Raw genomic sequence first — 13,590 nt, 5'->3', positions numbered from 1 at the left:
CTCTCTCTCCCTCTCTCTCTCTCAAAGATAAATAAACATTGAAAGAAATTTTTTTAAAGAGTTACAACATTTCTGTTTGGGGTGATGAAAAAGTTTTGGGAATAGATAGTAATGATGATTGAACAACATTATGAACATAATTATTGTCATTGAATTATACCCTTCAAAATGGTTAAAATGGCAAGTTTTGTTATATATATTTTACCACAATTTTTAAAAGCTTATAATGTAATATAGCAAAAACCATTGATTCGTGCACTTTATTTTTTTTTTTTAACATTTATTTATTTTTGGGACAGAGAGAGACAGAGCATGAACGGGGGAGGGGCAGAGAGAGAGGGAGACACAGAATCGGAAACAGGCTCCAGGCTCTGAGCCATCAGCCCAGAGCCCGACGCGGGGCTCAAACCCACGGACCGCGAGATCGTGACCTGAGCTGAAGTCGGACGCTCAACCGACTGCGCCACCCAGGCGCCCCAACAGCTTTTTTGATATACAATTTACATGCCATTCAATTCACCAATTTAAAGTGTACGAATCAGGGGCGCCTGGGTGGCTCAGTCGGTTAAGCGTCCGACTTCAGCTCAGGTCACGATCTCGCGGTCCGTGGGTTTGAGCCCCGCGTCGGGCTCTGGGCTGATGACTCAGAGCCTGGAGCCTGTTTCTGATTCTGTGTCTCCCTCTCTCTCTGCCCCTCCCCCGTTCATGCTCTGTCTCTCTCTGTCCCAAAAATAAATAAACGTTGAAAAAAAAATTAAAAAAAAAAAAAAGCTGTTTAAAAAAAAGATACCATTAAGAGTAAAAAGGGAACACTGTGGAGTTAGAATATTTGCAATGTGTCTAACCCAAAAAGGATATGCATCCATAATATATAGAGAATTCCTACAAAGCAACAAGGAAATGACAGTCATCCCAATAGAAAAATGGGCAAGAGACTTCAATAGACACTTCACAAAAGGAGATAGCCAGATGGCAAATCACAAATGAAATAAGGAGGCACCTGGGTGGCTCAATCGGTTCAGCATCCGACTTTGGCTCAGGTCACGATCTCAGGGTTGGTAAGTTCAAGCCCCACATTGGGCTGCTGTCAGCTTGTCAGCATAGAGCCTGTTTCGGATCCTCTGTCCCCCTCTCTCTGCCCCTCCCCTGCTTGTGCTTTCCCAAAAATAAATAAATATTTTAAAAACATATTAAATAAGTAATCATTAGTAATCAGAGAACTGCTAATCAAAATTGTATTATCTATTATACACCTAATGCAATGGCTAAAATTTAAAAGATTGATAATAATATTGGTGAGGATGTGGAGCACCTGGAACTATTAATGAGGGCCAGTGGGAATGCAAAATGGTTCAGCCACTTTGGGAAAGACTTCAGTGGTTTCTTATAAAGTTGAAAATACATGTACTCAATGACCCCAAAATTATATTTAACAGAAACAAAAACATGTATACCCAGAAAAAAAAAAAAAAAAAACTTGTACAAGAAAGTCCATAGTAGCATTATTCATATTAGCCAAAAACTAGAAATCACTCAAATGTATAACATGAATGCATAAACAAATCATGGTACATTTATACAGTAAAATAGTACTTGGTAATAAAAAGATACATCCAGGATGGATCTGAAAAACTTTATGGTATGTGAAAGAAGGCAAACACACAAAAAAATGCATATGCATGATTACATTTACATGAAGTTTTGTAATGGGCAAAGTAAGCTATGATAATTGAAATTAGAATAGCGGTCGCCTGGGGGTGAATGGTAGAAATCATTAGGATGAGTTACTTGAGATGGTACTTATATGGTATCTATGTTATTCATGTTTCATCAAAGCTGTATGGTTAAAATTTGTTCATTTTCTGTCGACTAAGTCTTCGTTTTAAATCTGAAACAAACTAAATATCCATCAACAGAACAAATAAATTATAGTATATTCATAATGGACTGCGACACAACAAAGAAAAAGAGCAAACATAGATGAATCTTACAAACATAATGTTGAACAAAAGAAATCTGATGAGGGCGTCTGGGTGGCTCAGACGGTTAAGCGTCCGACTTCGACTCAGGTCATGAACTCCTGGTTCGTGAGTTCGAGCCTCGCATCAGGCTCTGTGCTGACAGCTCAGAGCCTGGAGCCTGCTTTGTATTCTGTGTCTCCCTCTCTCTCTCTGCCCCTCCCCTCCTCATGCTCTGTCTCCCTTTCTCTCAGAAATAAATAAACATTAAAAAAAATTAAAAAAAAATCTGACATAGTATGATACTGCTTATGTAAAGTTTAAAAATTAGTAAATTTAATCTGTGGTAATAAAAGTCAGGATAGTGGGGAGCCTGGGTGGCTCAGTCAGTTAAGTATCTGCCTTCAGTCCAGGTCATAATCTCATGGCTCGTGGGTTTGAGCCCCACGTCAGGCTCCGTGCTACCAGTGCAGAGCCTGGAGCCTGCTTTGTATTCTGTGTCTCCCTCTCTCTCTCTCTACCTCTCCCCCGCTCATGCTCTGTCTCTCTCTGTCTCTCAAAAAGGAATAAACATTTAAAAAAAATTGGGGTGGGGTGGCGCCTGGGTGGCTCAGTCGGTTGAGTGTCTGACTTCGGCTCAGGTCAGGATCTCACGGCTCATGAGTTTGAGCCCCGCTTCGGGCTCTGTGCTGACAACTCAGAGCCTGCTTCATATTCTGGGTCTCCCTCTCTCTCTTTCTCTGCCCTCTCCTGCTCATGCTGTCTCTCTCTGTCTCTCAAAAATAAATAAAATAAACTTTAAAACAATTTTTTTTAATTTTTTTTAAGTCAGGATAATAATTGCTTTTGGAATGGCAGGGAGGGAGTGATTGGAAGGGAGCATGAGGTGGATGTTTTTGGGGTGCTGATGGTGTTCACTCTTGACCTGGGTGGTGTTTCTACAGATTTGTTCACTGTATTCACTTGTTCAATAAGCTGTTCATTTATTATTTGCTTATATATGTTGTACATCAATTAAAATTAGTACTATGGCACAACACTCAGATCAATGGAACAGAATAGAGAACCCAGAAATGGACCCACAAACGTATGGCCAACTAATCTTTGACAAAGCAGGAAAGAATATCCAATGGAATAATGACAGTCTCTTCAGCAAGTGGTGCTGGGAAAACTGGACAGCGACCTGCAGAATGAACCTGGACCACTTTCTTACACCACACACAAAAATAAACTCAAAATGGATTAAAGACATAAATGTAAGACAGGAAGCCATCAACATCCTCCAGGAGAAAGCAGGCAAAAACCTCTTTGTCCTTGGCCGCAGCAACTTCTTACTCAACACATCTCCAGAGGCAAGGGAAACAAAAGCAAAAATGAACTACTGGGGCCTCATCAAAATGAAAAGCTTCTGCACAGCAAAGGAAACAATCAGCAAAACTAAAAGGCAACCAACAGAATGGGAGAAGATATTTGCAAATGACATATCAGATAAAGGGTTAGTATCCAAAATCTATAAAGAACTTATCAAACTCAATGCCCAAAAAACAAATAATCCAGTGAAGAAATGGGCAAAAGACATAAATAGACATTTCTCCAAAGAAGACATCCAGATGGCCAACTGACACATGAAAAAATGCTCAATATCACTCATCGTCAGGGAAATACAAATCAAAACCACAATGAGATACCACCTCACACCTGTCAGAATGGCTAACATTAACAACTCAGGCAACAACAGATGTTGTCAAGGATGTGGAGAGAAAGGATCTCTTTTGTACTGCTGGTGGAAATGCAAACTGGTGCAGCCACTCTGGAAAACAGTATGGAGGTTCCTCAAAACATTAAAAACAGAACTACCCTATACCCTAGCAATTGCACTACTGGGTATTTATCCAAGTGATACAGGTGTGCTGTTTCAAAGGGGTATAGGCACCTCAAGGTTTATAGCAGCACTGTCAACAATAGCCAAAGTATGGAAGAGCCCAAATGTCCACTGATGGATGAATGGACAAAGAAGATGTGGTATATATATACAATGGAGTATTACTCAGCAATCAAAAGGAATGAAATCTTGCCATTTGCAACCATATGGATGGAACTAGAGGGTATTATGCTAAACGAAATTAGTCAGTCATAGAAAGACAAATATCATATGACTTCACTCATATGAGGACTTTAAGACACAGAACAGATGAACACAAGGGAAGGAAAGTAAAAATAATATAAAAACAGGGAGGGGGACAAAACATAAGAGACTCTCAAATATGGAGAACAGAGGGTTACTGGAGGGCTTATGGGACGGGGGATGGGCTAAATGGGTAAGGGGCATTAAGGAATCTACTCCTGAAATCATTGTTGCACTATATGCTAACTAACTTGGATGTAAATCAATCAATCAATCAATCAATCAATCAAAATTAGTACTAATAGTGAGAAAGATACATATTTTACATTTAATCATTTATGAATAAATGAGTGACTCTTCACCACCGAATACAAAACATTCCAAATTTAAAGGTTTAATGTGATTATGAATTTAAGTTGAAATATTAGAATATGCTTTCAGAGTATACTTTCTAATATTAGAAATATTAGAATAGTTTACGCTTAAATTTCACTGAACCTCTCTGCCTCTCTTTCACATATATGAAGGAGAAACTTTAAAGTTCATTTCATGACAACAACACAATATGATCAAAAGCCAGAGTGGGAATTCAAAAAGAATTCCTGTCTCCAGTGCATCCCTACAGGACATATGCATAAAGATACTCAGAACACATATTTTTTGCCTGCTACTGAAAACAGGTAGAGTGCCCTAAAAAGAAGAAAAGGAAAGTATGTTAAATTATTGGACTACTGTAGAAAGAGAAAGGGAGTAAGATAATGTAGAACAAGGCCTGAGATAAGAATTCATAAAAGGATGTTTGGGCAATGGGCAGGAGGGTAGGTTTTCCACTGCAAGAGTCCCTGTAAGAATGCCCCTGACCACCCAGCACATATGCACTGTGCTTGGGCAATTCACACCTACTTGTTCAATCACACTGACCTGAGCAATTAATCAAATATTATTTGATAATATAACTCGAGTTTCTTGAGAACTAGGAAGCATGTCTTAATTATTTTCCAGTACACAACACAGTATCTTCTAAATTCCAACATTAAATATTTGAGTATTCGGTAAGCAATTCCTGAAGTATGTCTGCAGAACTTTGGGTTGGTGGGTACCCAAGAACTTTTCAGGACATCCACAAAGACAAGACTGTTTTCATAATAATACTAAGACATTATTTGCTTTTTTTACTCTTATTATTTTAGAAGCGTGCAGTGGAGTTTTCCAGATGCTACATGATGTATGATGATATGATCATTCTGACAATTAATGAAATGTGTCCTTTTGTATTCTTTGTTTTTTAGGACTTTCTGAGGTAGTAGGATTAGGGTTTAAATCTGTACATTTTCACAGATTAACCAAGTTTGTTCTCAGTACTTCTGCCATATTCTTACTGGCTATGTTAGGTTATATCTGCTATAGTCTCTATAACCTCATTATTATGGACTAAATTGTTGTTTTAAAATCATGGACTTTTCTTTTTTTATTATTTATTTTGAGAGAGAGAGAGGGAAAGAGAGAATCCCAAACAAATCTGAGCTGACTCTGCACCTATTAACTGACTGAGCCACCCAGTTATCATGAACTTTTCATCTCATCTGTGCAAACATAAAAGGTCAGTACTAATTGTTGTCTCATTTTTCAATAATTTTTTGAAATATGAAAATGTTTCTAAATTTTAATTTTTTACCTAAAACTGTTTTTAAATATCTAATAGTGTTTGATTCTAAAATATAAGAAAATGTGTTTATAGGTTTCTTACATTTAAGGATGACTCGGGGCACCTGGGCGACTCAAGCAGGTTAAGTGTCCAACTCTCGATTTCAGGTCAGGTCATGATCTAATGGTTAATGGGATCTAACGTAGGGCTCTGCGCTGACTGCACGGAGCCTGCTTGGGATTCTTTGTCTCTCTCCCTCTCTCTTTCTGCTCTTCCCCTGCTTTCTCTCTCTCTTTCTCTCTCTCTCAAATAAATAAATAAATAAACTTAAAAAAAAATGAATGACTACTTGGCTTAAAAAGAGTATACTAAATCTGAAAACATGGCTGGACTTGCTGTTTTCCTTGTATTTGTCCAGATTCAGTGCCAAATAATCATCAAACATGATCTTTTATGTGAATGCTTGGCAATGAATTTCCCGTTGAAACATTCAGACTATTGAATAACATTCTTGAATCTCATGATTTATGCCGGAACAACTGCATTATTATTTGCACTGATGTTGCAAAAGCAATGATGGATAAAACTGCTCACAACTTAGTATTAATCAAGACAATGGCACTAAACTATCTATTTGACATTGTATTTGTCTCTATTATACTTGCAGGGGGAAGAAAAAAACCACTTTCCCTTAAAAATGTTCTCAAGAAAGCATCAAAAAATATAAAATGTTATTACATTTTCATCCATGAGGACACATCTTAACAGTCTCAATGAGTTAGTAATTTACACATAAAGCACTTTTGTTGCATACTGAAACATCTACGTAATGTCCAGCAAAAAAATGCATATGTAATGTATAAACTGAACAGCTTTTTTCTGTGTGGCAAAATATACATAACATTTACTATTTTAACCCTTCTAAACACACAATTCATTAGCAAGTACATTTACAATGTTGTGCAACCACAACCACTATCCATCCCCATAATTTTTTCATCATCCCCAAACATAAACTGCACCTATTAAACAATTCTTCTTCTCCCCAGCCCTAGTACCTCTATTCTACTTTCTGCCTCTATGAATTTGCCTACTCTAAATATTTCAAATAAGTGAAGTCATATAATAGCTGTTGTTTGGGGCACCTAGTGGCTCAATTAGTTAACCGTCCCGCTTCACCTCAGGTCAGGTCATGATCTCGTGGTTTGTGGGTTCAGCCCACATCAGACTCTGTGCTGACAGCTCAGAACCTGGAGCCTGCTTTGGATTTTTTTTTTTAATGTTTATTTATTTATTTATTTATTTGAGAGAGAGAGAGAGAGAGAGAATATGAGTGGGGCAGGGGCAGAGAGAAAGGGAGATACAGAATCTGAAGCAGGCTGCAGGCTCTGAGCTGTCAGCACAGAGCCCAACACATGGCTGGACCTCATGAGCTGTCAGATCATGACCTGAGCGGAAGTCCGACGCTCAACCAACTGAACCACCCAGGCGCCCCAGTGTCTGGCTGTTTTCACTTAGCATAATGTCTTCAAAGTTCATCCAGTTGTAGCATGTAACTGAATTTCATTACTTATGGCTGAAAAGTGTTCTTCTGTAGGTGTAGACTACATTTTGTTTATCCGTTCATCTGTTGATGCACACGTAGGTTATTTCCACCTTTAGGCTATTGTGAATAAGGCTAAAATGGACATTGTTGTGTAAGTATCTGCATTCCTACTTGCAATTCTTTTGGGTATGTAACTAGAAGTGGGATTGCTGAATCATATGATAACACTGTGTTTAACTTTATGAGGAACCACCACATTGTTTTCCACAGCAGCTGCCCTTTTACATCCCCACCAGCAATGCACAGGGTTCCAATTTCTTCATATCCATGTCATCCTTGTTATTTTCCATTTTACTGATAATAGGCATCCTATTGGGCATAAGCTTACAGTAGTTTTGTTCTATATTTCCTTAATGACTAATGGTGTTGAGCATCCTTTCATGTGCTTATTGACCATTTACATATCTTCTTTGGAGAAATGTCTACTCAAATATTTTGTCCATTTTTTGAATTGGCTTCTTAGTCTTTTTCTTATTGAATTGTAGGAGTTCTACATATTCTGGATATTAATCACACAATTTTACTTGAAAGCATGATTGACAAAATATGGTTTTTCAGACTTCATATTTGGCTGTCATTTTCTGATAAATGGATGAAGTAGACTGTCATTTCATGAAAAACGCCTGGCAGTATTTTTTACCAAAAAAAAAAAATTTTTGATTTTTCAAGACAAAATTAATATTTAAAAAGTTTTACATCTGCTACCATGAGCTTGACAGTCTTTCCATTACTTAAAGATTTTTCTGGGTAGATTGGTGGTGATATTATTAAATGTGATTTCTGATATGGTATAACAAAATATGTCAGAAGACTTGGGTAATTCAGTGAACCAATATTTTCTAAATGATTGACACATAATGTTACAAAATCATGTATAAGTAAAACATTATTATTTAAAGTCCAACATAGACTGGGGCTCCTAGGTGACTCAGTCAGTTAAGCATCTGACTTCAGCACAGGTCATGATCTCATGGTTCATGAGTTCAAGCCTCACATCAGGCTCTGTGCTAACAGCTCAGAACCTGGAGCCTGCTTTGTATTCTGTGTCTCCCTCTCTGATCCTCCCCAGCTCACACTCTGTCTCTCTCTTTCTCTCTTTCAAAAATAAATAAACATTAAAAACAAGTTTTTAAGTCCAACATAGTCTAATGAATTGTAGCTCATTGATAGCTTAAGATTCCACATTACAGCTGCTCTTCAAGATATTACTGCTTTCAACTTGTGGCATCATATAAAAGAGTATCTACAATCATCTGAATAAGCAATGAAACTACTCCTAGCTTCTTCTACTAAATATCCCTGTCAAATTGGATTTTCTTCAGATATTTCAATAAAAAAAAAACATATCACAACCAACTGACTGTGAAAATGGATATGAGAATTCAATTGTCTTCTATTAAGTCAGCCATTAAAGAGATTTACAAAAATGTAAATCAATGCTTTTCTTCCTACTAATGTTTTTTGTTTTGGAAAACACAGTTACTTCTCATACAAAATATGTTACTTACATTGGCATCTAATGGAATTATTATTGCCTTAAGTAAATTAATGAATTTTTAAAATTTCTCAGTGTTAATTTCCAGTAATATAAGTATATCAGTATATAAATATATCAGTAAATATAACCCATCATAAACAAAAGCTTTTTGAGGTTCTTAATAATTTTTTTTAAGTTCATTTAATTTTGAGAAAGAGAGTGCGTGCAGGCATGCATGCAAACAGGGGCAGGGCAGAGAGAGAGGGAGACAGAGGATCCAAAGTGGGCAGAGAGGCCCATGCGGGGCTCAAACTCCCAAATCATGAGATCATGACCCCAGCTGAAGTCCGACACCCAACCGACTGAGTCACCCAGGCGCCCTGGTCCTGAATCATTTTAAAGAAAACTATCCTGACACAAAAAAAGCTTGAAAACTGTGAGATTAATGTATAAATGACTGGTTTGATAATGTTACTAAACTTTTTTTGTGAAATTGAGTTTATTAAATTGTAATTAACATACAGTAAAACTGACCCTTTTAAGGTATTCTATGAATTTTGGCAAATGCATGGCCATGTAACCACCACAGTCCACCATCCCAAAAAGTGTTTTCATACCCTTTTATAGTCAATCCCTCCCCAACTCAGTCCTTGGCATCCACTAATTTGTATTCCTCTCTGATAGATTTCAGAGTGTTATATAAATAAAATTATACAATATGTAGTTTTTTTTAGTTTGGCTTCTTTTACTTAGCACAATGCTTTTGATATTTATCTATGCTGTTGCATTTATCAAGGGTTCTTTTTTTCTTTTACTGCTGAGTAGTATTGTATGGCATGTATGAGTGTCCCACATTTTATCCATTCACCAGTCAGTGGACATTTGGGGTGTTTATAGTTTTTGACAATTTTGAATAGAGCTGTTATAAACATCTATACATAAGGCTTTTATGTAGACGTGTATCTTCATTTGTCTTCAAATACCTACAAGTCAGATTGCTGAATCATATGATAAGTGTATATTTAACTATATAAGAAACTGTGAAACCATTCCAAGGAGGCTAACTCATTTTGCATTCCCACAACCAAGTGTGAGTATTCCAGGTGCTCCATATTTTCTACAGTAGTTGGTATTGTGAGTTTCTTCTTCTTTTCCTAATTTATTTTAGCCACTCTAATAGATGCTAGTAGTTGTTACTAAACTTTTCAACTGTTTATTGTTGGTTCCCCCAAGCAAATCATTAACTCTCTACTAGAAGGGATCACACATTTTATGTAGCTCCCAGTTACCATTAGAACAGTGTGTACTACCTAGAACCAAAAGCAAATTTTACTAATCCATCAATTAAAGTTTAACCAAAGAGGTCTCCTGGTGATGTGGTAAAAGTATTTCCCAAAAGTCTTGTGGTATCCATTTAAATCACTCTTTAACCCTCCTTATCAATGTCCTATACAGATCAATCTTGCCCCTACATTTTTTTAAGTTTATTTATTTATTTTGAGAGAGAGAGAGAAAGAGAGAGCATGAGTGGGCTAGGAGCAGAGAGAGAGGGAGACAGAATTTCAATCAGGCTCCATGCTGACATAGCACAGAGTCCCACGCGGGACTTGAACGTATGAACGGTTAGATCATGACCTGAGCCGAAATCAAGAGTTTAGCACACAACTGACTGAGCCACCCAGGCGCCCTGTACCTACATTTTAAAAAGATTTGTGAGCTCAAGCCCCGGGTGATGCTCTGTGTTGACAGCGCAGAGCCTGTTTGGGATTCTCTCTCTCCCTCTTTCTGTCCTTCCTCTGCTGTCTCTCTATCTCAAAATAAATAAATGAACTTAAAAATAAAATAAAATAAAATAAAATAAAATAAAATAAAATAAAAGAAAATAAAATAAAATAAAAAGAGTTGGCAGTAGAAAAGCAGCTTTCCTCTACTTCTTAAGTTCTTACCACCATTATGGAGATTTCAGTGTTCACTTAACTCAAGATAGATCAAAGACCTAATATACAACTCTAGAAGAACAAATAGATGTAAATTTTTGTGACCTTGAATCAGGCAACAGGTTCTTAGATAAGCGCCTAAGGAACAAGCAACCAAAGAAAAAAATAGATTTAGACATTGCCAAAATTAAAAACTTTTGCATTATGTTAAGGGACACTATCAAGAAAGTAAAAAGACAACTACAGAATGAGAGAAAATATTTTCAAATCATATATCTGGTAAGGATCTAGTATTGAGAATATACAAAGAACTCTTACAACTCAACAACAAAAACAATGTAAAAGTAGACACAGGTTTGGATTACCATTTATCCAAAGAAGATACAGAAATGGCCAATAAGCACATGAAAAGATGTTCAACATCATCAGCCATCAGGGAAACACAAATCAAAACCACACTGAATTACCACGTCACACCCACTAGAATGGCCTTAACAAAAACAATAAAATAAAATAAAAGGAAAGGAAAATAACAAGTGTTCATAAGAATATGGAGAAATTGGAACCCTCATACACTGTTTGTGGGAATATAAAATAGCGCAATCACTGTGGAAAACTCTTTGTCGGTTCCTCAAAAAGTTAATATAGTATTATCACATGATCCAGCAAGTCCACTCCTAGATATGTACTCAAGACAATTGAAATATATTCCTGCAAAAACTTGTGCACGAATATTCACAGCAGCATTATTCAATAGCCACAAGTCAAAACAACCCAAATGTCCATTAATTCATAAATGGATATGCAAAATGTGGTATATCCATACAATAACATGGAACCATCAAAAGGAAACAAATTCTGACATATACTACATGAATGAACCTTAAAGACATTATGCTAAATGAAGAAGCCAGACACAGGGATGCCTGGATGGCTCAGTCAGTTGAGCATCCAACTTTGGCTCAGGTCCTGATCTCACGGTTTGTGAGTTCAAGTCTCATGTTGGACTCTGTGCAGAGAGTTCAAAGCCTGGAGCCTACTTCGGGTTCTGTGTCTCCCTCTCTCTCTCTGCCCCTCCCCTGCTCTCTCTCTCTCTAAAATAAATAAACATTAAAAATTAAAAAAAAATAAGCCAGACACAAAAGGACACATGATTTCATTTATAGAAAATGTTTGGAACAGGCAAATCCATACATACAAACAGAAAGCAGATTAGTTGTTGTCAGATACTGGGAGAAGAGGAGGAATGAGAAATTCCTACTAATAGGTATGAGGTTTCTTTGTGCAGTGATGAAAATGTTCTAGAATTGGATAGTGCTGTTGGTCAGTGTGTAAATGTACTTAAAAATGACAGATAGATAGATAGATAGATAGATAGATAGATAGATAGATAGATAGATAGCCTGGGCATTATATATATAACATAAGAAGACGCTGAAAGGGAAGAGAAGAAGATAGACCAGTGAAGAACCTTGAGATCCAAGGAAGAACACAGTGGGTGAGTTCCCTGTGTATTCTTTTTGTCTCATTATATTCCAGACTTGGGCCTAAAGAAGCTAGCAGTTCATAAATGCCAAGAGGAGCAGCTGCAACAAAAGCTTCTCTCTCTAGCCAAAGAACCAAGAAAGGGGTAGCGTAGCAAGACAGAAAACTCTTAAACAACAACCACTCTACTCCAGCCAAACACCACAAAAGACACTGGTCCCACCCATGTCCACACTAGCAAAGGCCCAAGGGGAAGCCTAGACTTCTACCTTCCTCAGGTTGTACAAAGGCTCTCTCCCATCCTCCAACCACCAGATGTCAGTGGGGACCACATAGGGAGCCTACAACTTTCACCCCCTTCTGACTACAGCAAGAGCTGTAACAGAGGATACCACTACAGATCCTGAAGGATAATAAGGAAATACTACTAACAATTCTATACACATAAATTTGATAATTTAGACGAAATGGACCAATTTCTTAAAAAACATGAACTACTACAACTCACCCAACATGACACTGCTAATTTGAATAGCCCTAAAATTAATAATATTAAATTTGTAATTTAAAAATTCCCTTCCTCAAAAATTTCCAGGTACAGATGGTTTCACTTTAGAATTTTACCAAACACTTAAAGAATTAACACCAACTGTATATAATCTCTTCCAGAAAATGGAAGAGAAGGGAATGTATTCCACTTCATTTAATGAAGCTAGTATTACCCTGATACCAAAACCAGACATAGCCAGTACAAAAAAAGACACTTACAAATAACCTTCATAAATACAGAGGCAAATACCTTTAATAAAATATTAGCAAATAGAATTCAACACTGTATAAAAAGGAATTTATACATCTTGACCAGGTAGGATTTACTCCAGGAATTCAAGGCTGTTTCAATATTTGAAAATCAATCAGTGTTACCCACCAAAGTAAAAGACTAAAGAAGAAAAATCGCATGATCATATCAATTAACATAGAGAAAGCATTTGACACAATTCAACACCCATTCATGATCAAAACTCTCAGAAAACTAGGAATAGAGGGGAACCCCTCAACTTGATGAGGTACATCCCACAAAACACCTACATCTAACAGTATACTTTATGGTGAAAGAGTGAAAGTTTTCTCCCCAAAACGGAAAACATGGCAAAAACGTCCACTCTTACTACTCTCAGTCAACATAGCATGGGAAGTTCTAGTCAGTGCAGTAGGCTAATGAAGGAAATAAATGCATACAAATAAGAAAGGAATAAATTTGTCCTGAGCTTCAGATGACATGGTTTTCTACACAGAAAATTCTAAGGAATCTACTAAAACAAAACAAAAACCTCCTGCAACTAGTAAGTAAGTTTAG

This window comes from Felis catus, chromosome C1 (genome assembly GCF_018350175.1).
Source record: "Felis catus isolate Fca126 chromosome C1, F.catus_Fca126_mat1.0, whole genome shotgun sequence".
Classification (NCBI taxonomy): domain Eukaryota; kingdom Metazoa; phylum Chordata; class Mammalia; order Carnivora; family Felidae; genus Felis; species Felis catus.
This window is presented reverse-complemented; position numbering follows the sequence as displayed.